At 50.9% G+C, this 24,082-nt stretch overlaps 1 pseudogene across 1 annotated transcript; it reads left to right on the top strand.

Moving 5' to 3' along the window:
• The first annotated feature begins 45 nt into the window (after positions 1–45).
• On the top strand, positions 46–18,417 carry LOC311167614 (neurogenic locus notch homolog protein 4-like; annotated as a pseudogene). Its single transcript has 18 exons — positions 46–103; positions 826–907; positions 1,085–1,377; positions 2,832–3,179; positions 3,278–3,400; positions 3,514–3,750; positions 3,858–4,013; positions 4,345–4,539; positions 6,112–6,225; positions 7,253–7,366; positions 7,443–7,649; positions 9,295–9,440; positions 9,665–9,817; positions 10,017–10,134; positions 10,376–10,461; positions 10,803–10,956; positions 12,792–12,967; positions 18,289–18,417. The product of its transcript is annotated as a neurogenic locus notch homolog protein 4-like (transcript).
• The last annotated feature ends 5,665 nt before the right edge of the window (positions 18,418–24,082 follow it).

Here is a 24,082-nt window from a genome sequence, read left to right as displayed (position 1 = left end):
TGCCTGCAGAGGTGGAGGGGCCTGGGCTGGGGCAGGGGCTCTGGCATGCAGCCCCCCTCACTGTTGCTGCTGCTGCTATATTGCTCAGTCGTCAAGACCAGAGGTGAGGTGTGGGATGGGAGAGGTGGGGGTACCTATTTCCACTCAGCAGGATGATGGTGGTTGGGGCAGAGGCCTGAACCCAGGATTTGAGGCGACACAGAATGGAGGCAGTGCTCACCTCCAGATGGGGCCGCTGCAGGGAGAGGACTCTGCCTGGAGCTGCACAGACAGGGCTCTGGGCCAGGTGCCAGGGATGGGTCTGTGGAGGGTGGGTAAGATTTGCCTACGCCAGGGAGAACCCAGTTGTCCCTGGAGTTAAGGGACGGGGGCTCTTACAATCACATTTAGGAGAGAGAGAAGGATCAGCCACCTACCAGGGGGATAGGATGGGAGCAGGAGATGGAGACGGAAGGTCAAGGCCCACCAGGTCCCTCTCCCAGCCCAGCTGTCCCCACCCCTGGATGGCTGGAAGCTGGGCCCTTCCTGGAGGAAATCCCTTCCCTGTCTCAGCCATTCCCCTCCCAGGAGCCCTCAGCCCCCCTCCTGATCCCAGTCGTCTTACTTCCGAGGCATGGAGCCTGAGGCTGGACTCAGAGACAAGAGAATAAACAGGAAGGGGGGGAAGGGGACTAGTAACCGAGAGGCTGGGATCTAGGGGGCTGGGCAAAGGGCCACACAGGGACAAGGATCAGGGGTGTGAAGGAGATGGGTCCTTCTGGAGCACCCCAGGAGGAAGGGTGGACACAGGGCTCCCTAATCCCAGCTCCTCCTGTCCACTCCTAGGGCTGCATTGCGGGAGCGCCCCAGGACCCTGTGCCAACGGAGGGACCTGCCTGAGCCTGTCTAGGGGACCAGGCACCTGCCAGTGAGTTTGCCTTGGAGTGGGGGCCAGAGAGGAGGGGAGCAGAGAAGGAGCAGGTGGGGAGGAGGCAGCGGGACGGAGGTGGGGGAGAGGAAGGGAAACCCATGAAGGCACAGGAGGGAGGGGGAGACAAGATGAAGGGGCACTGATAGGAGTGTTCCTCTCCCCACCCACCCCTAGGTGCGCTCCTGGCTTCCTGGGTGAGACATGCCAGTTTGCTGACCCCTGCCGGGATGCCCAGGCCTGCAAGAATGGGAGCAGCTCTCAGGTCCTGTTTCCCACCCTACAGGGCACCCCCAGTCTTCCCTCTCTCTCAGGCCCCAGTTTCTTCTGCACCTGCCCCTCTGGCTTCATTGGCAAGAGGTGTCAGGCCCCGCTCAAGGACCCCTGTGCTTCCTTCTGTTCCAAAATGGGCCGCTGCCACATCCAGGCCTCAGGCCTCCCGAGGTGCTCCTGCCTACCTGGATGGACAGGTGAGCATATGGCAGGGGTGCAAGGGCACAGGCAGGCGCAGGGGCTGGGCTGTGGGGTGGGAAAGGTGGCACCAGAGCCAGAGACTGGGGGCCCTTTGAGGACAGAGGTCATGGGAACCAACAAATCCGGTTGTGACCCGTTTACCCAAGACTGCGGTCACCAGCGTGGTCATGCTCATGCTAAAACACTGAAGTAGTTCCACAGTCGGTAAAAAGCTGCTGCCATTGCCCCTTACTGTGCCACCCTGGCCCCTCCCCTGCACCCCCCCAAAAAAGCTAGGTTAATACCTGGCACCCAGGCACCTCCAGGACTCTGCTCCCTGAGCATCTGAGTGGGGGTGCTCACAAAATCACCTGGAAAGTGTGCTGTGGGATGTGGGGGAACATGTGACAGGAGAGAGGAAGGGGTGCCCATCCCAGGAGAGGGTGCAGCCCTGGGGCAAGAGAACAGGACGAGTGACGGGCAGGTTGTAGACTCCAAGGAAGTGGCCAGGGGGCCTGAGCAGGTCTGGGCAGCCCACAGAGGACCAAGGACCCCAGCAGCATGGAGGGGACTGGCCCTGGCAGCCAAGACCACATGGGTAAGAAAGTGCTTGGGATGTGGGTGCCCCCATTAAGGTTAAACAAGAGAGAAGAATTGATTAGACACAGCAATCAACTGGAAAGTCTTAAAAATACCAGCGCTTCATTCCAGAGTCTAATTTAGTGCGTCAAGGGCAGGCCCAGGCATGGAGATTTTTTTAACTGCCCAGGTAATTCCGAGGAAACCAAGCCTGGGGCGCAGGGAAGACACAGCATGTGACAACGGAAGATGGTCACAGACAACTCACCAGAACTTGTGCTTCAGAGCAGGGACCAGGGGTGGCCTAGTCCCCTGGCGAGCGCCAGGCATGCCACTGACTAGACACATGCCATTGCTGGAGCTATCTTGGCTCTCTGATGTCCTCTGATGTCCTGAGGCTGTGAGGAGGACAGGGGTGATGCTGGGCAAGCGCTCCCTTAGCTCAGTACCTGCATATCGGCCCTGCCTTGCCCCCACCGGGGTACCAGGCTGTAGTGAGTTATCACTACGCGATCACACTCCCTGGTAAAGATCCACAGCTCAAGGTGAGCAGCAGGATGACACCAGCCAGTTGGGGCACAGGTGCTAAGACCCCTGAATGCAGAGATGGGGGCCCTCCACCTCCCCACGGAGGCCACCACAGAAGGGACCCTGTGTCCCAGACCCTCCTGGGCAGACACATGGCCTTTTCAGTTTGGAAAATGTGGTCATTCTAGATAGAATCTGCCCAAGGAATTGGGGGAAGTCAAGAAGGGGTGATGGTGCAGGGCGAAGGTGGTCGGGGAGGAAAGAGAAGGGAATGTGAAGATGGGCCCCACGGAGGACCCAGGGTGAGCGCTGGCTGTCCCAAGAGCTGGATTTTGAGCAGGAAACACTCTGTCCTCTGCCTCAGGTGAGCAGTGCCAGCTTCGGGACTTCTGCTCATCCAACCCCTGCATCAATGGAGGGGTGTGTCTGGCCACGTAACCCCAGATCCAGTGCCGCTGCCCGCCTGGCTTCGAGGGCCATGCCTGCGAACACAATGTCAATGAGTGTTACCGGGACCCGGACCGCTGCCCATAGGGCGACACCTGCCATAACACCCTGGGGTCCTTCCAGGGTCTCTGCCTTCCTGGGCAGGAGGGCGCCGGCTGTGAGTTCCAGCCAGGACGATGCCCCTCCAGGGGCTGCCTCAGCAGGGGTACCTGCCAGCTGTTTCCAAAGAAGGAGTCCACTTTTCATCGCTGCCTCTGTGCCCCAGGTGCGTCCTCACAGGGACCCTTCTGCAGGCCTCATTTCTGGGCAGGAGGTTGTCTCCCGTGGGTCCCCCCACCCACAGCTGATCCACCGCCCTGTCAGGTTTCACAGGTCTGGACTGTGAGGTGAATCCAGACGACTGTGTCAGACACCAGTGCCAGCATGGGGGCACCTGCCAGGATGAGCTGGGCACCTACACCTGCCTCTGCCCAGAGGCCTGGACAGGTGAGCTGTTGAAACCAACTCCACAGCACCGTTCCCCCGCAGGGCCAGCTCCTGGCCTCCACCCCTCAGAGGGCTCCCAGCTCAATCCCTGTCCCATCCCCATCCCCTTACAGGCTGGGATTGCTCTGAAGATGTGAATGAATGTGAGACTCAGGGTCCCCCTCACTGCAGAAATGGGGGTACCTGCCAGAACTTGGTTGGTGGCTTCCATTGTATATGTGTGAGCAGCTGAGGAGGCCCAGGCTGCAAGGGGAAACTGGATGACTGTGCGGCTGCCACCTGTGCCCCAGGAGCCACCTGCATTGACCGCGTGGGCTCCTTCTCCTGCCTCTGCCCACCTGGCCGCACTGGTGAGCACAGAGGGTGCAGGGGGTGGGGGGTGGGGACGGTAAGAGAAGTGCCAGGAGGGCAGCGGAGCTTCAGGTACCTAGGAGCCTCTTCCCTCCCTGCCCTCCAGGCCTCCTGTGCCACATGGAGGACATGTGTCTGAGCCAGCCCTGCCACGGGGAAGCCCAGTGCAGCACCAACCCCCTGACGGGCTCTGCACTCTGCCTGTGCCAGCCTGGCTACACAGGGCCCACCTGCCACCAGGATCTGGACGAATGTCAGATGGGTGAGGCACCCCCACATCAGGTCCCCCCTGAGCCCCCAGACCGGCACTGCACTGCACAGAGGAATAAGCTAATTGTTTTTCAAATGAAAAACTTAAACATGTCTTTTTCCTGAATTTGTCAGATTTGGCATCTCTCCCCTACATGGTCTTCTCACCAATGTTCAGCCCTCCAGGCCAGGCTAATCCTGCCCCATCTCAGACACAGGCCCCTTACCCAATTTGGTCTCATCTGCCACACACATTCCCCATACCTTCCCCTTCCCCGGCGGTCCGGACTCCTTGCCCTTCCACCATCAGGCCCTGTGGACTCCCAGCTCTTGTCTCTCCCCAGCCCAGCAAGGTGCCAGCCCCTGTGAACATGAGGGCTCCTGTCTCAACACCCCTGGCTCCTTTGACTGCCTCTGCCCCCCGGGGTACACGGGATCCCACTGTGAGGCTGATCACAATGAGTGCCTGTCCCAGCCCTGCCACCCCGGGAGCACCTGCCTGGACCTGCTCGCCACCTTCCACTGCCTATGCCCACCAGGTACCAGCTGGCTGGGGCCTTGGGTGGATGATATGGGGGGGCCACTAGGCATACAGGTCATAGATAGTCTCAGGGCATTTTGGATCAGTTACCAGAAAACACTTCTCTCCCCGTCCCCTGATGAAAACTTTGGGAACCCCAAGGTTCCGAGAAGAGCTGTCGCAGATGGTTGTAAGGTTGTGCACTGCTCAGTTCTGGGGTGAAGGGAAAGCAGTCATGGCACATCATAGCAGGTGCACAACCTGGGCCACTGTGCGCAGAGGTCCGTCAAGAGCTGCGGAACAGCAATTAGCAAACTTTTCATGCTGTTGTCTCTGCTCATGTCAACCCAGAATGTTCCTCCTAATCACGGAAACTCCCTGGTAGAGATCAAAAGTAAACCCTTAAAATCCCAAAGGGCCATGTACTTGAATTCAGTGACAATCTATGCTGAAGGCTACCTCTGCTTCCAAGGTAATTTTATGAAGCAAAAACTCCCCAGCAAGACAGTGACACAGCCAGTATTAGGGAGCTGAGTGAAACCAGAAAAATAGTGGTTTACTGTGTGTCAGGAGCTGCCTGAGCATCTTACATGCATCACCTGCTCTTCACAATAACCTGTGTGAGTGAGGCACGGACAGGTGTGTATATATATATATATATATATATATATATATATATATATCCATATGGGTGTATATGTGAGTGAGTGGCAAGTCGATAAAATTTGAGAGAAAATAAATATGATAACTTTAAAAGGTCAACATTGTTACTATGCCCATTTACAAATGAAGAAACTAAGGCAGAGAGTGGTTAAGCAACTTGTCCAAGTTCACCCAGCTAGTAAGCAGCTGAGGCAGGATTCACACTCAGGGCTTCAGAGGTTTTTGCCATGACACTGCACCACCTTCCTAAACTGAGCCACATCAAAGGAAAAATGTCGAGAAAACTTGTCTAGTCATTCGAGGACCATCGTAGATGTCAAGGAATTTCTGAGACAGGCACCACAGCTAGAAAAGGGAGGCAGCTGAGGTCTGATCTAGCTTCAGTTCTGGGTGAGACAGTAGAGACCAGCATGAGCCCAAAGAAATAGGACAAATATGGGAGCACACAGCTTCCCAAATGCCTGATCCCCCCTTAGGGATCCCTGGTCCCCCAGGAGGGAGGCCTGTACAGACAGAACCAAAAGAATGAATCACCTCCAAGCAGATGCCCATTTGTCTCATCTGTTCTTTGAGAACCCCCATGCTGATCAGCCCCCTGGGTGAGCCTCACATTCTGTGCATGAAGAAAGGTCCCAAAATACACTTCCTTGTAGCATCACACCCCCACTTATGAGCAGATAGCCAGCCCCTGAGCTTTCACACCTGAAGGGGGCAGAACCATACAGCTAAGCACCTGGGCCTTGGGTTTTTTTTTTTTTTCAGTCCAACCCACACAGAACAGCACCTAGGGACGGGCTGCCTGGTGGAGGTACAGGGCAGGTAAGGAGCAGTACTGGTTACGGGAGCCAGGCCCCTGGACAGAGGGGCAGGCAGCCAAGGCTGGCTGCGACCATCTGGCCTTACCCGCACCGCTCCCCCATGATCCCAGGCCTAGAAAGGCAGCTCTGCGAGGTGGAGACAGACAAATGCGCCTCTGCTCCGTGCCTGAAACAGGCTGACTGCAGTGACCTGCTAAATGGATTCCTGTGCGTCTGCCTGCCCAGTGGGTGCAGATTCCACTCCAGCCCCTCTGTCCAACACCTCTGAGCTCTACAGTCTGGGCCTGTAAGCTCTCTGGCCACTTGAAGCTTTCTCTAGCCTGACCAAGGAGACCCTGCTTCTCCTTCTCTGCTCCCCAAACTCTCTTCTATTACATTTCTTAAACCTTCCCTTGTTCACATGCCCACCCCCATCTCTGTCCTGCCAAATCACCCAAACACCCCCATCTCCTGCCCTCCTCAAAGTCCTCTGACCACTCTCGGCATGTCCAGGTCCCGGCTGGTGTGGGCACTGCTCCCAGGGGTGGAGGTGGCAGGGGATGCTGCCCCAGGCCTGTCTTTTCCAGTTTCACTGACTCCCCTGGACCTGCTCTGATAATAACTGATGCTTCTGAACATTTGTTGGGGATGAAGGTCTGTGCTCTTCAGGCATTATCTCATTTATCCTCTCAGTGGTGCCGTGAAGCAGGTTCCATTATTACTCCGCTCTTACAGAGAAGGGAACTGGAGCCTGGAGAGGCTGAGTGACTTGCCCAAAGTCACACAGCTGGCAGGTGCTGAGCCTTAACTCTTCTGAATCACCACCCCTCATACACCAGCCATCTCCTCTGGGAAGCCCTCCAGGTTCCCCCTTCCTGGCAAGAGCAAGAGCCAGGGCTTGTATTTACACTTTTAATGAAATGTGTTTTCTGCATAGTGCACCTATCTGATGATCTCTTATTTATATGAAGAATAAAGTTACACTCTGTCCTGAAACAAATCACTACTGGAGAATCACCCTCAAATGGCTGCTTTTATAATGCAAAACCCCAACCAGGCCACCTGACACAAGACTGTCCCCATTGCAGTGTGCAGCAATGTTAGTTCTGTATACCGGAAGACTTTAAATATCAAGCTAACTTTTTCATGTGAATCCATGAAATCACACCTGTCAAACTCAAACATTTGTGACAAACTCCCTAAAAAGTCAAGGGAAAGTTAAAAGAAAAAACGACGCCCCTCACCCCACCCCCCACCTGCTCCTGCTCTCAGGATTCACCGGCTCCCGCTGCAAGGTGGACCTGGACGAGTGCAGCAGCTCGCCCTGTGCCAACGGGAGGCAGTGCCAGGACCAGCCTGGATCCTTCCTCTGCGAGTGTCTCCCAGGTAAACTGGAGCTCAGACGCAAGGGAGTGGGCAAGGGGCGACTTCGTGCGGGCCCCTGAGCCTTGCTGTGCCACAGGCTTCCAAGGCCCTCGCTCTCAGGCGGAGGTGGACGAGTGCCTGAGCGGCCCGTGCCCTGCTGGAGCCAGCTGCCTCGATCTCCCCGGAGCCTTCTTTTGCCTCTGCCCCTCTGGCTTTACAGGTCAGCCTGCCTCTGCCCTGACAGAAGCCTGGGCTGTGCCCCCGCTGAGGACAACTGCACCTGCCACCATGGGCACTGCCTCAGGTAACGTCTCCAGGCTTCCTGGCTTGCAGCCTCCCACTGGGCTTCCCCAGTAGGGCAGGAGAGGAGCCATCGAGGGACGGGCTGTGGGAAATGACCAATGGGGAGAGGAAGGGGATGGCAGAGCTCTGAGGACACAGCCAGGGGGGCGAGAGAGCACGAGGGAGCCGGAGTAGAAAGATGGACCCTAAATCCCAGGACCAACCCACCCTTCAGTGGACAAATATTTACTGAGCAACTACTATGTGTGGATTCTGTTCTAGGCACTGGGGGGAACAGCATAAAACACAACAGGTCAGCCAGGGGTGCATTGGAAGGCAGTGTGGACACCTTGGGGGTGGGGCAGAAGCCATTGGTGGGTGTTAGAGGGTTGGGAATAAAATGAGAATGCAACCCCTTTAAAGACATTCACTCAAACCCTGTAAGTACCTTCCATTCTAATGAGGAAAGACATACAACAGACATGTTATAAAAGGATTACAGAAAGACATATTTTTATATGTTAGCTATGTATTAGATATACTAGATTGCCACAGACCAGCCTCGGCAAACTGGGTGTCAAGGGTTCCTGAAGGATGGGACGGCGTCAGTGCAATTGAGGAATGGATCAGACACACGCAATGTCTTGTGTTAGTATGTCTGTCCCGAAGGTCTCAGCAAGTCTTTATTCATTTTTTAGCAAGCAGTGAGATGACATCATCATATGCATAGAAGCAAAGCAGAAACAATCAGTGCATTCTTTTCCCATAGACTTTTGGCTGCTATGTGCTCTCAGCAAGAAGGCAACCTTCAAGGTTAATAGATAAAAAAACTAAACCTTACACTAAAACTTATTATTTCTGTCTAGATAAATACCTAAGACAGTGGATAGCTGCCAGTACACCCCTATCAGCTAAAGCTTAAGCATGAAAAGACTCTTCTATTCATATGGCCTTCGGCCGGAGACCAGCTGCTTCTCAGCTATCAGAACTTTTCTACCCAGAAACTCCTTAACACAGTTAACTTCATTTAAAAACTTTCCTAAGAAACTTCTAAAAAAAAGCAAAAGAAGGGCTTACTATAATTGTTGTGCTGGATTGCTTGTCAGGCATATTCAATAAATTGTCTACCATTGTCAAGTGGGCCAAATTATTTAATAACTAATTTCTAAACAGATAATTTTCCATGCCATTTGCTTGCAGTATGTTGATACATATAATTTATTGTCTAATGTACTTTCTGAAGACTTTTTTCTCTCTTTATGACCAAGAACAAAAAACAAAGGGAAGTTAAATCTTCAGCCCCACAGTGTGAGGCACAAGGAATCCTCAGCCCCATGGTGTGAGGCTCTTTGGAAATCTTCAGCCCCAGGGTGTGAGGCACAAGGAATCTTCAGCCCCACGCTGTGAGGCCCTTTTTCTTAGCTACTTGCCAGTGTCTTATCTGGCTGGGGCAGTAAGGCCCCCGGCACTAGATATATATTATACATATACAGAGAGAAAGAGCATGAGCGAGGTGGGGAGGGGACAAAGAGAGACAGGGCTGGAACCACAGTCTCAGGGGCCAGTCTCAGGGTCAAATAAAGGGGGGAAGAGGTCATAGGAGTCTGGTCAGTGGGGAGGGGAGAAGAGAAAAACTAAAAAAACCTCCTCTTTCTCTTTGCGAGCAGCTCTTCATGTGTGTGCCATATGGCTTGGACAGGACCAGAGTGTGAGGAAGAGTTGGGGGGCTGCATCTCCACACCCTGTGCCCATGGGGGAACCTGCCACCCCCAGCCCTCTGGCTACAACTGCACTTGCCCCACAGGCTACACAGGTGAGGGCCTCCCCACACAGGTGCACCTGGGCTGGTCACCCTGAGGCAAGGGCAAGGTGGTGGAAACACATGTCCCAGGGGCTCTGGGTCTCGGTCACTACCCAGGAAACTGGGCACAGGCTGCAGGGACACGGGTGATGTGCGAGAAATGGTAAACTGAACGATGGGGGTGGGGAGAGGGGAGAAAAGGGTCTCTTGTCTCAGACACCCCCCATTTCCCTCAGGGCCCACCTGTGGTGAGGAGGTGACAGCCTGTCACTCAGGGCCCTGTCTCAATGGCGGCTCCTGCAGCCCCAGCCCTGGCGGCTACTCCTGCACTTGCCTTCCCAGCCACACTGGGACCCGCTGCCAGACCAGCACCGACCACTGTGCCTCCGGTGAGTGTTAGAGCGTCTGGGCCTCAGCCGGCTGGAGGAGCTGTGTCTGTGTCACATTCAAACAAATTTAATGAGACACAGGGAGCTGTTGTTTTGGTGGGGAGGCAGGGGGAGGGGTGGGGAGTATGACCTGTGTGCTGTGGCCACAAGGCCAGGTTACAGGCTGGGAACCTCCCCCTCACAGCCCCCCTCTCTCCAGCACCCTGCCTCAACGGGGGTACCTGTGTGAACAGGCCTGGCACCTCCTCCTGCCTCTGCGCCACAGGCTTCCAGGGCCTGTGGTGTGAGGGAAGGGTCTGCCCCAGCTGTGCAGACAGGTGAGCAGGGCACACAGACCCCTCGAGGACGGGAGGGAGGAAGCCCCTCAGCCTTCCCAGCTTTCCTCACCCTCTCCCTCTCCTCCCAGGCTCCTCCAGGCCACCTCCCATCCCACACCCCAGAGCCTCTCTCTTCTTCCCTCTGGCTCCTACCTCCCAGGGATGCCTCCCCCATCAGCCATTCCCTCCCCCTTGTTTCCCAGACCCTCCTCCTACTGTGCCCTGTCTCTGTCTTGTCCAGACCCTGTAGGAACAGGGCGACCTGTCAAGATGGCCCTCAGGGTCCCCGCTGCCTCTACCCCCTGGCTACACAGGAAGCCTCTGCAGGTGAGGGTCAGAGCAGGTGCTGAGGGAGGAAGGTGTTGCAGGGCCCATGGGAGAGGGTCTCAGGTACTAAAAGGGGGAAGCAAGGCAGCTTGGGGTAATGTTTCCACATGAAAGTTTTCAAAATCTAGGGGTTGAAGTCTAGCTGGAGGAGTTTAAAAACTAAGAGGATTCCTGACCCCAGAGGCTGTTCTGGGACATGGTATGAATGGAAATGAGGGAAGGGCGCCTGTTCCCAGGCATCCAGGAGAGTTTCAAAGGTGAAAGAGCCTGAGGAGCTGGCACCTATGTCTGGGTCTGCCAACCTGACACACTGTTCTGCCCATGCTCCCTCCCTATGCCAGACACTGCTGGACTTATGTGCCCAGAAGCCCTGTCCCCTCCATGCCCACTGCCTCCAAGCTGGTCCCTCCTTCCAGTGCCTGTACATCCAGGGATGGACGGGGCCTCTCTGCTACTTGCTGCTGTCCTCCTGACAGAAGGCTGCCCTGAGCCAAGGTACCACCCGAGGACAGACTGGGGAGCAGACGAAGGGAAAAGGATGTCTGTCCTCCTCTACCCCCAACCTAAGGGCGTCCACATACAACATTTGGCCAAAACAACCAAGAGTCAAAGCAGACAGACCAACCAGTCATTGATGCTACAGCTTAACACCACGAGCTGCCTGACATGTGCCCTTAGCGCCACATTCAACACAAGACCATAAGCCCCCTCCATAGGACTCTGGTTTAACACAACCACCAGGACAGAACTGCGTGGGGGCCAACTCTGCATTATCCTCATATCCTAACCTACTACACTCAACACTTTTCTCCACTCCCCACTCTCTCTGATGTTCTGCCAAGGCCCTTGTAAAAGAATAGCCCCATTATTTAAATAAGGTTGCTGTGAGATGAACTCAGCAAAGATGATGGTGGGGCCGAGGGAGGGATGGTCTTTGGGAATCAGTGAGAGAATCAGAAACTACAAAACTCAGGGGACGGTCTGAGGCCTTCAATTAAGCCACATGGCCTTATCTGAAGTTCCCTTAGTACTTTCTTGCTTGAGACTTGTTTTACTACAAGAACTCATTGCTCTTTCCGCGCCGGGGAGGTCCCCGCGGCCCCGGACGTCGGACCTCGGCCCCCAACCCCCTCCCCCGCCCTCCCGCCCTCGAAGTCCCTCAATAAAGTGGTTGACCCCCCCCCCAAAAAAAAAAAAAGAGAACTCATTGCTTACAATGCTCTGATAGGCTTAAAAGAAGCACCTCTCTCCGTTCTGGCAGAACAGGCTGGAGAAGGAGCTTGATGTTTTCACCTTTTCAGCATCAGAAGTAACTGGCTCCTCCAGCAGAGAGAGGTCTCCTTCTAGTCCAGGAATGTGAGTGGCCCCATGTGCCTCTCTGCCAGAGTCTGGGTCCCTGAGCATCCTTCCACCCCACTTAGCTGTTTTTTTTTTTTTAATTTATTTTATTTATACAAGAACTGGGGTACAGGCCAGAACTGCAGGAGGGTGAGAGGATTCACCAGAGACAGAGCCGGGAGCAGAAAAGGCAGACAGACCGAAATACACTGCTGAGGGGGAGGCAGGAGAGGTCTGCTGTGCCTTGTGGGCATCTCCCTGGCCAGGAATCGAACCCACGCTTCAGAGGCTGCAGACAGCTTCACAGCGCTGCACTCAACCTACTGTGTCACCGGAGACACCCTCCACCCCACTTAGGTTTTTTCTTTTTTTTTTATATATATTTTATTTTATATAATTCTTACATGTTTTTTCATCTTTGCACAATGTATGCATTTTTGTTTTGGTTATATTCCCCATACAATTGCACCTCCCCACTTATTTTGACTCTAGTCCTTCCTTTCCCCATCCCTCCCTCCCCCCTCACTCCCCCCGCCCCCCCCCACCGTGTGTCTCTGGTTTATAGTTGCTTGTTGATTTTGATTTTTATTTTGTATTGATTAGATTGATTAGTCTTTTTCCTGGTCTCTTATTTAGGTTTTCTAAATTCCTGCTATGAGTGAGACCATCCGGTATTTTTCTTTTTCTTTCTGACTTATTTCGCTGAGCATGATTCCTTCTAGCTCCATCCATGTTGCTGCAAACTGCATGTGTTCATCTTTTTGATTGCTGAGTAATATTCCACAGTGTATATGTACCACATCTTCTTGATCCAGTCATCTATTTTGGGGCATTTGGATTGTTTCCATAGCTTAGCTATTGTAAATAGTGCTGCTATAAAATTAGGTGTGCAGATGCCCTTTGGAATTACTGTTTCTGTGTCCACTTAGGTTTATTGACCCCTGTTGGTATCTCTCCACAGGCACAGACCCCCGTTAGTATCTCTCCATAAGTGTCTTCCCTGTGCTAGAACAGAGGCCTCTGCATGGACAGTAGCCCCTCTTATGTCTGCTGCTGTGCACATGGGTTCCAAGGCAGCATGTGCCAGGATAGGGTGAGCCCCTACGAATCCAGGCCCTGCCAACATGGGGCCACTTGCCTGACCCAGCCCAATGGTTACATCTGCCAGGTGAGCAGGTCTAGTGAAGGAAGAAGTGACAGGGTGGGCTGGATGTGGAACCCCTAATCATGGAGCAGGGACAAGATATCCATTTCCTTTCCTTTACACATCCAAGCAAGCACCAAGTCACACCATTTCCCTGCTAAATACATCCCCTCTGTGTCCTTGCCCCTCCACCCTTCATGTCACTGCCTTAGTCCTGGCCTTGTTGTACTGCCTGAGCACCTGCAGCCTCCTAACTACTGCCCCTGCCACTGCATTGTCCTCCTGTAGCACCACCAGGGTGCTCTAGTGAAGAAAGCAAAATACATTGTTTTTTTTTTTTTAATTTATTATACATATATATATATTTTCTTTTTTTAAAGATTTTTTAAAATTTATTTATGCATACAAGAACTGGGGTGTAGGCCAGAGGTGCAGGGGGATGAGAGAATTCATGAGAGACAGAGTGGGGAACAGAACAGGTGTATCTAGTGAAATACACTGCTGAGGGGAGCAGTGGGCAAGACAGGAGAGGTCTGCTGTGCCATGTGGATCAGCTACCTGGACAGAGTTGGAACTCAGGCTACAGTGGCTGAGGATAGCTGCTATTGCCTCTATTGTTGCAGGGTCTAAGACACAGTGCTGAGACTTAACCCCTGTGCCACCAGGGAGGCCCTTTAAATTTATTTTTATTGAAATAGCATTGCAATGTAACATCACATAAAATTCAGGTGTGCATTCATTGAAAATCAACATGTAGGGCCTCCCTGATGGTGCAGGGGTTAAAGACATAGTGCTATAAAGCAAGATCGCCATCCACTGCAACATGAGTTGGATCCCAGGCCAAGTAGCTGACCCACATGGCATAGTAGACCTCTCCTGTCTCATCTGCTGCTCCCCTCAGCAGTGTATTTCAGTAGATCTGCCTGTTCTGTTCCCCACTCTGTCTCTGGTAAATCCTCTCACCACTCCCCACCACACTTCTGGCCTATACCCTAGTTCTTGTATGCGTAAATAAATAAATCTTTTTAAAAAGAAAAGAAAAATCAGCATGTAAATATACCACATTAAGTCCCACCACTAAAAGTCTACTTCTATCCTTCACCCTACAATTTTCCCTTTTGACCAGATTTACACACTGCCCCCCTTCTGCTTTCCTGTCTAACCACTCATTGGTCTTATGGTCTCAAAGTTGTTGTTTTATTTAGCTCATTGTTTTTCTCTGTATAGCACAATATGTTGTAGAAAATGTTAAGCTGACTCATCACTCCCCTGCTCAAAACCCCTCTGTGACTGGCCACCTCGTTCAGAATGAAACCCCCTGCCTGACCCAGCCCTGCCATCCTCTCCCTGCCCCCTCCCTCTTACTCTCTCTCCAGCAACACAAATCCTCTGCTGGCTTCCCTAGCACCCCAAGTTGGCTCTGCCTTTCTGTTTGCACCCCTGCTATTGCCTCTGCCTGCAATGGCCTTTTCTTCCCCTCTTCCAGTGCATATTACCCAGGAGGCACCTTTCTTTTTTTTTTTAAGATTGATTTATTTATGCAAATAAGAACTGGGGTATAGGCCAGAGGTGCAGCGCAGGGTGGGGAGTGGGAAGGGTGAGAGGATTCACCAGAGACAGAGTGGGGAACAGAACAGGCAGATCTACTGAAATACACTGCTGAGGGGAGCAGCAGGTGAGACAGGAGAGGTCTGCTGTGCCAGGGTAGCTCCCTGGCCTGGATCCAACTTGTGCTGCAGTGGTTGCAGATAGCTTCATAGGTTGTGCCAGCAGGGAGGCCCAGGAGGCTCCTTTCTCAGAAAGATGTCCCTAAGATCTGTCCAGGTGGGTTAGGGCTCTTCTAGGTAGTACAAATCACTGAGCAGGAGAGGCAAAGCCAGAATTCCAGTTCAAGCAAACTGATCCCTGAAATCAGAAACTTAATTTTTTTAAAGATTTATTTATTTATGCATATAAGAGCTGGGATGTAGGCCACAGGTACGGGGAGGGTGAGAGGATTAAACACACCAGATACAGAGTGGGGAGCAGAACAGCAGACTGACTGAAATACACTGCTGAAGGTAGCAGCGGGCAAGAGAGGAGAGGTCTGCTGCTCCATGTGGGTCAGCTCCCTGGCCTGGGATCAAACTTCTGCTGCAGCGGCTGTGGATTGCTTCATAGTGCTAAGACTAATCCCTTGTGCCCCCAGGGAGGCCCAGAACCTTAACTTTAAAGAGAAGGCACCAGACAGAACTGCCCGCAGTCCTTACCTTTTTATTTTTTAACTTTTTATTGTAAACATTTTCAAACATAAAAGCAGTGTAGTGATTAGTATTGAACCCCCAAGCCCCAATTACTCAACTTTACTCCCTTTTTCATGAAAATCCCTCCTCCAGAGGTTTTCAAAACACTCCTTTTCTGCTCCTTCTGTCCTCTGTTCTCGGATTCTTTATGAATCCTTTTTTCTCTATCTTTCTGAAAACTCCCTGGTCCTCCAGTCTGGTATGCTCTCCTTGCAAGGCCTTGTCAACAAACCTTCTCTCACTGGCAGCACATGAAACAACTAGAAAATGGTCCAGGGGCCTCCCTGGTGGCACAGGGGTTAAAGACAGCCCTATCAGGCTGTGGACAGCCATTGTAGCATAAGTTCAATTCCCCAGCCAGCCAGGGAGGTGACCCACATGGCACAGCAGGTCTCTCCTATCTCACCCGCTGCTCCCCACAGCAGTGTATTTTAGTGGATCTGCCTGTTCTGCTCCCCACTCTATCTTTGGTGGGTCCTCTTACCCCTCACACCTCTGACCTATACCCCAGCTCTTGTATGCATACATAAATATTTTTTTTTAAAAAAAGAAAAAAAATGGTCCAGAGCATGGGTCACAGAGTAATGGACCTGCACTGGGTAGCTCTGCCACCCACTAGCTGTGTGACATGTGCAAGTCACTTCACCTTTCAAGGAATCCATTTCCTTTTCTGTAAAATGAGACTCAAATAAGGGGATGCACCCTCTTCACACTGCTGTGGCTGCTGATGCTCAGGAGGTCTGCCAGGGCAGAGCATGATGAGGAGGCTAAAGGGAAAAGGGCTCAGGAACAAGAGGCCCCAGGGGGTGCTCGGATATGCATTAAAGCCAGTGGGGCAGCTCCACCCAGGATCTGCGCAGCTCAGTGGAGAGTTTGGTTAGGGGGTCTCTGGTAAGACTGCTTACCTGTTCTACCTTACCAGAGGATTGCGGTCAGGAGGGAATGTGTAGTTTCCAGGTGATGCCCAGGGAGCAGTAGACCTGTTGAGTAATCTTTGAGATAAAGGCAGGTCCATTGTCCCACTGGTGTTGGTGTCTACCATAGTAAGAAGAGGGTGTTATCTGCGTTAGGGAGTGGAACATCGTGAGGCCTAGCAGGATTGAGAGCCGAGGATTGAGAGAGGGAGATGAGAGGATTTTTGACAAAGAGAGTGTGGACATCTAACCCACGAGAGGGTGTTAGGAGGGAGAGAGCCCGGTGAGTGAGTAGGTCCTGGAGCCAATGTGGAGAACTAACATTTACAGGTTGACCCAGTGTGGGTTTTAAGGGCTGTCCAGGGAGGAGAGCAGCGGCCACAAGTGCACGCAGGCAGGGCTGCCATCCTCTTACAGTGGGATCCATTCGTTTAGAGAGATAAGCAACTTGTTGCTGGACTGGCCTGGTGGGTTGGACCAGAATCCCTGGATCAACGCCCTGTCGCTCATCTGTAAATAACAGGAATGGCTTTTCTGGGTCTGGGAGAGCTAAGGTTCATCTCAGAGAGCTTTGCTTGGATAAAGCGGAGAAAACAGGGTATAGAAACAAAGAAAAACATGATCATTATCACCGGGCCTACTAGGGGCAGTATCCATGGCAGTAAGGGAGAGCAGGTCCAAGTTCTGATGTCCTGACCCCAGCTCTGGCTGACGAAGAATCAGTCTAAGGGGGTTTTGCTGGTCAGATGAGTAAGCCCATGAATGTGTTGGAGGAGGGGGAGACACCTGAGTACACATGATTTCTCACCAAAATCTCTCTCTCAGAATTTCAACACTTTCTTTTGCCTTCTTTCTTTCTAATGACATTTCATTTTACCCATCCTATTTTAATTACCTTAAGGACCTTCAGAATATCCATCTTCAATACATTTTTTTTTTTGTAAACACACATACCTCACCTCACTTGCATTTACTAAACTTAGCAAAACCTTAAATTTATAAGGAAATTTAACACCATCTAAATAATGATGGAAAAAACACAAATTTAAGGTAGATATTTGTTGTAGCTTTTTGTTCCTGTCCCCAGTGATTTAATTGGCAGAGAATGGTGTCCAAAGCCTGCATCTGTTGGGAGATATTCATCTTTCCAATTTGGCTAAGGTAACCTGAAGGGTTTGTATTAGGGGAGGAGGTGGAGTGGGTGGCTGTGTCCGTAGCCAATTTTTAAAAGGGGACATTCCAGCTGGGCTGACACTGTGTAAGAATCCCAAGCTGCAAAAATTTCGAGGGGACACTGGATACCTAGGAGTGCTCGCTGTGCGACTGAGATTGATAACAGCCTAAGGGCTTACTGGAGTAGGAAGGTGTGCGGAATTTCCAGCTGAGCAGGTCCGTGGTGAAGAAGGGCTGGCCTTTGAATAACCTCTATCCACCTTGGAGAGTCACATTTGGATTGTAATATACTGGCCCCCGAGTCTCTCTTAAGGGGAGCTAGAGAGCCTATCTGCTCCAGACTGGCAGAGGAGGATACAAGGGGGGCCTCCAGGGGGCCCAGGCATATGGTGGTGGTTGTTCTTTATCATCAGTGGATGAAAAGACATGTTCCTCTCGAGTTTTTGTGGGGTCAGTGGTTTTGGAGAAGACTTTTTCTTTGCATTAACTTGCATTACAATTTAAGAGGTTGCAGCCGAGGTTGTAAAACAGAGGAGGTTGTCCTGCAACTTGTAACCAATGTGGCTGGGAAAGGACTATAGTGAGCCGGGAGGCTGTATATAGAAATTGGTCTGGGTGATGTGGGTTGCCCATGTAGGGGTTGGTGAGTGGCCACAACCGGGGTAGAGGTTGCCAGACCACAGGGTCGACAGTGGAAGGAGAGAGCGGGTAGTTCTGAGAAGGATTGGGAGATGTTTGGAGCAGTGGGAGGGTGAGAGCAGCCCTAGGGTCTTGGAACCATGAGAGAGTAACCCTGAGTTTGGTTAGGAGGTCATGACTCAGGAGTGGTATGGGGCAAGAAGGCATGACTAGGAAGGAGTGAACTAAGGGCTTGTTGTCTGTTTGACAAAGGACGGGGCCAGCAGCTTGAGGTTGAGAGGGTTGGCTGTCAACTCCCACAACTGATATCTGAGAAGGGTAAGTTTGACCGGAACAGGAGGAGAGGACAGAGAAGGTAGCCCCCGTGTCGACCAAAAAGGAGATGAACTTACCTGCTACCTTGAACGTCACCCTGGGCTCTTCGAAGGTTATTGGGGTCGACAAGTCCTCAGCCACCAAACCCTAGACCGCCAGTGATAGGGTTGCAGGGACTGAAAGGACTGGCTCACCATGGCCAGACATGGAGGGACAGTCAACTTTTCCAGTGACCTTGATGTCACAGATGGGGCATGGTCCTGGCTGAGGTCAGGATTTGGGGAAACATTTGGACTAGTGGCCTTCCAGGCCCCACTTGAAGCAGGCTCCCAATGGAGGTTGACTGGGGCCCATGGCGCCCATTGTTGTCCTTTGTCGGGAGGCAGCCACTGTGGTCATTGGAGGAGAAAGGCATGACAGCCTCAAGGCAGCTACTAGGATCTAAGCTTGAAGCTTAGCCTTCTGGCAACCACAGAGCTCCCTCTCTGCTCTGTCCTGTTCCTCCCGATTGTTAAATACTTTAAAGGCCATATTCAGCAGATCCCAGATAGGGGGCTGAGGACCGTCCTTTGCTTTTTTTTTTTTTGGCCTTTTTTCCCTGATATAAGGAGCTGACTGAGATATGAAATGGGTAGCCAGCACCGTGGCACCTCCAGGAGAGTCAGGATCTAACCTAGTGTATTGCTGGAGGCCATCAGTGAGATGGCTAAGGAAAGCGGCCGGATTTTTCAGGGGAACTGGATGATCTCTCACAGCTTGTCAGAATTAACTGCCTTATGGGCTGCTGCTTGGAGACCAGCTAAGAGGCAGGTGATGAAGTGTCTCAGTGAGCCCTGCCCTGGCGGTGACCCACGTCAGTGTCAGTCTGGTATTCCCAGCCAGGCTTCTGTGGGGAGCTGCTTCAGGGCCTGGGGGCATGGTTGTGTCAGTTAAGTGGACCTGATCTGCGTGGTCTTGAGCAGACCGAAAAACACATTCCCTTTTATTTGAGGTCAGGGTGGAAGAGAGGATAACATATAAATCATGACACGTAAGGTCATAGGCTTGGATAAGATAAGGAATCTCTTATCTTGTAGGTAGTGGGATCGTTAGTGAAAGAGCTGAGACACTTTTCAATCTGGGAGAGATCAGATAGAGGGAAATGAACGTGGATTCTACCTCCTCTTTCAGTCCTTGCCACCTTCCCAAGGGCACAGAGAAGAGGATGATCATGAGAACCGGTGTGGCAGCTAGGAGGTGAAAGAAGGGGGGCTGGATTGAGGAGCTGAAGGAGGTGAAGACAGAGAATCTAGAGGATCAGAGAATGCTGAAGTGGGGTCCAGAGAGGGTGAAGAGTGAGCAGAGTCTAGAGATATGGAAAGTATGGCAGGTTTTTAGGAGTGAGGACGGGACAGGAACACAAGAGAAAGAAACCTGGACATAAGGGATCTCTGACCATTTTCCATTGCGGTGACAGCAATTGTTTAGGTCTGTAAGAACCGTGAAATCAAAAGTGCCATGTTCTGGCAGTGGGAGCCATTGCCCAATTGGTATTGAGGCCATGCAGAGTTTCAGTAGAAGATGAGACGCTGAGGGCACATACCTGGCCTAAGTCCCAGGATTGAGGTTTGAGAGCAGGCACTCCCAGTGGAGTGGCTGGGAATTGGCAGAACCCATGGCTAAGTTGGCTCCTCTACCCAACTAATGGGGGTACAGAGTCAGCATGACCTGATTTGACCTATGGGAGCACAGACTTCGAATCACAACATCCCACAACCTGGTCCTGGCCTTTTAAATGGGGGCAGACCAGCGAGGGGGACGTCTCCACCACTTGGTTTTCTCCTGGACTGGGACACCTGGTCTTGATGGGTGTCCCCAAATCCACAACCAGGTGCAATGGGGGTTGACTGATGTAGGCCCACAGTTTATAGAATAGACAACAAGGATGGGGGTTAGGAGAGGAGCCAGGTAACCAGGGGTGAGGGCCTCCCAGAAAGGAGGATCAGATAGATGACTTACCCCAAGGATCAAGGCTGGTGGTGGATGTGAGATGTCTGCAATGAAGAGGAGAGGTCCCAGGGACAGGAAGGTGGACCAGGCGCCAGGGGACACAGCATTCCCGGATTTCCGCACCAAGACAAAAGGATTGGCACAATAAAGAGTAGGCGAGCCAGGCCAAGTTTCTATCAGACATAAACTTTATTGTACCCCGGGGCGACGTTTGCCAACCCCCATGGGGTTTGGAGAAGTTGCACCCATTGTGGGGGGAGATGTCCTTTTATAAGGTGAGGAAAGGTTAGGTGGGAAACTGGGTATACAGAACCGAAGTTGGTTTTTTTTTTGGTGGCTTCTGGTGGATCTCTATCAGGTCCTGTTTGTGTCGGGTGGAGGCCTCTGGTTCCAGGAGCTGAGGCAAAGGTGGAATTCTTCTCTGCAGTTTCAAGGCCCCTCCTTGTGCCTGTGGCCTGGGGCCCTCATCAGGTCCCCTGCACCAACTTTACACAAGGAAGGGGAAGCACTGTAATAAACATCACCCAGCTGATAAAAGTGTTAACAGAGAGGTGGCATTGAAGGAGGCAGAAGACTGCATAAAAAGGAACTGGTGGTGGTGGGGAGGTGGCAAGAGTCCTGGACTATCCCCCAAAATGGGCCAGGCAGCCACTAGCAAAAACCAGCTTGTACATTGTAGAAAAAAGGGGAACTTGAAGCACAACTGCACCATTTATAAAAAAAAGCCCCCTAGCCAGTTGCATGGATCTGCCCAGTACCAGCAAACACCAGGCAGAGGCAGTTTCCTTGATATGGTTAATGCTTCACACAGGTAGGACTGCGCTGAATATCATCTGACTCTCACGAGGCCAAGGACAACGCCATCTCTGGGACCAACCAATGACCTTCATAATAGATCCTGGGGACATTGAAAGGCCATGCTGTCAAATGTAAGGGAAAAAAAAAAGGCACACCGTTAGACACAGATTTACCAAGCTGGAGGCTTAAACTGCCTTTAAGATACCTGGAAAAGCCTCCCTCTAACTCAATCTGGATCGCAGCAGGTTGTCATACAAAGGGGTCTTCTGATATTGACTGTTGCCACCCTAAGGAAAAAACTGTAAGACAGGAGTCTTAATGCCAGGCTAGTCTGACTCCTTTATCAAACTTCCACACGCGTGGACCAAAAGCAACACCCAGGCCTGGCCCTAACCAATCTCCTGTTATTGTGGCTTTAATTCCTAAGCCCTACCACAGAGAGTGTCAGTACCTGCTTCCATTGGCAACCTCAGAGAGGCATCCAAAAATGCCCAGCATGGGCCTCCCCGGTGGCACAGCGGTTGAGCGCTGGGTTGCTTAGCTGCCCGCAGCCTCTGATGCACCGGTTTGATCCCCGGCTGCTCCCCGGCCACCGGAGGAGGGTCCCACATGGCGCGCAGACCTCTCCTGCCACCCGCTGCTCCCCTCAGCAGTGTACTTCGGTCCTTCTGCCTGCTCTGCTCCCCGCTCTGGCTCTGGTGAATTCTCTCACCCTCCCGTGCTTCTGACTGTACCCAGTGCATGTATAAACCAACCAACCAAACAAACAAATAAATAAATAAACAAACATGCCTCTATTAAAAAAACAAACAAACAAACAAACAAACAAAAAATGCCCAGCTCAACATAAAATGACTAGTACTTTGGTAAAGTATCATTTTAGTAAAAGCACCCCTCTCCTTCCTGTGCAAATAACTGGGAAAATTACAAATTAGTTCAGAAACTCTGTGCAGTTAATAAAGTGACTCTTTCTCTGCCAAGTAGTTCAAACTTGTACTCCCTTTACCTGCCTGGATTAAAAAAAAAAAAAAAAAGGAATGCTTTCTGCCTCTGCCTGGCGACAAAGTTGGTCAATGTCTTATCAAAACAGTGAATTCAGGATACCAAGTTTCTAAAAGGATACACATCTGCCAGCAACAAGTATGGCATCTAGGCTTTCATCCTACACAGAACAAAATTGGAGCCTAAGAATAATAGGTCATTATTTGGACTAAAATATCAAAATTGCCTTTTGAGGATAACAGACCTTGGGACATGTTTCCACACTAGGGCAGCTGCCAGCTGCAAACTCTCTAATCTCTTCGCATACAAAAAGAAGATGGTATCAGTTTGAAAGTCCTAACCTAGGTTGGACTTGGGAGGGTCCTAACCTGGCCATGGCAATGCCCAGCTTCCTACCATTTCTTGGTGTCCAGATGGACTCTACCTCAGAGCTCTAGCTAATGCAAAAGGCTCTGGTCTCAGTATCACTAGTAAGCAAATAAAGACAAAGACAAGATCATTCAGCTGCTAAAAGACAAAACTCTGTGCAAGTGGCTTTCATAGCTGGCCAGTAGTAATAGGATTCAATAATTCAGGCTCTCTCACAATTGAGGTGTTCTCAGTTCAAGTGTCTGGATCTCCCACTGTCTTTATAGTTGTGCTGAACACTTCCTTCAACCAGACCATGCCGTACTCCCTCCCATGTCCAGGCTCCCTACTCCACAAATTCCTTAAACAAATCTGTTAGAGATTGCTTGATGAATAATGGTGGTGGGAGCTGTGTGCAGATAGAACTACCAGGCATGGTGGCCCCACGTACCCAGGGGAGGAGCAGTAATAAAAGCAATTAATTGATTGAGCACCAGAGGTCCCAGCCAAGGCAATAAGGCAAGAGAAAGACATACAAGGAATCCAAATGGGGAAAAAAAAAGTAAAACTATCACTATTTGCAGACAACATGATAATATGCATAGAGAACCCTAAAAACTCCACAGAAAAACTACTCAAAATAATCAACCAGTTCAATAAAGTAACAGGATACAAAATCCATACACAAAAATCAGTAGCCTTCCCATACACAATCAATCTGAAGAAGAAGAAATCAAGAAAACCATCCCTTTTAAAACTGAAATAAAAAAAAAAATCAAATACTTGGGAATAAACCTAACAAAAGAGATAAAAGACTATACAAAGAAAATTATAAAACACTGTTAAAAGAAATAGAAGAAGACACAAAAAAATAGAAATAAATACCCTGCTCATAGATTGGAAGAATTAACATTATTAAAATGTCCGTCGTACCGAAAGAAATATACAGATTCAATGCTATTTCAATAAAAATCTCAATGACATTCTTCAAAGAAATAGAACAAATACTGATGAAATTCATATGGAACCACAAAAAACCAAGAACAGCCAAAGCCCTACTGATGAAATAAAGGAGAAAGGAGGTATCACACTCCCAAACTTCAAGCTATACTACAAAGCCATAATAATTTAAATAGTTTGCTATTGGAGCAAAAATAGACACACAGACCAATAGAAACGAATAGAGAGGCCAGAAATAAAACCACACTTATATGGACACCTGATCTTTGACAAAGAAGCAAAGAATATGCAATGGAACATGGACAGTTTGTTCAATAAATGGTGCCGGGAAAACTGGACCTCCACATGCAATAAAATGAAACTAGACCACTACCTCTCACCGTGCACAAAAATCAACTCAAAATGGATAAAAGAACTGGACGTAAGACCTGAAACCATAAAATATATAGAGAAAATATAGGTAAAACACTACAAGACATACATCTCAGAAGTATCTTTAAAGACTCATCACCCAAATCAGTGATAGTGAAGGCAAAGATAAACACCTAGGATTACAGCAAACTGAAAAGCTTCTGTACAGCCAAAGAGACATTAACCAAAACAGACAGACACCCCACTGATTGGGAAAAAAAAAAATTGCACTCCATTCAACTGATGAGGGACTGATCACAATGATATACAAAGAACTCACACGGCTCAAAAAAACAAAATAAGGAATC

The sequence above is a fragment of the Talpa europaea genome, assembly GCF_964194135.1.
Source record: "Talpa europaea genome assembly, chromosome: 2".
In the NCBI taxonomy this organism is placed as follows: Eukaryota; Metazoa; Chordata; class Mammalia; order Eulipotyphla; family Talpidae; genus Talpa; species Talpa europaea.
Note: the sequence above shows the minus strand (reverse complement) of the source record. Positions and strands in the feature narration are given on the sequence as shown.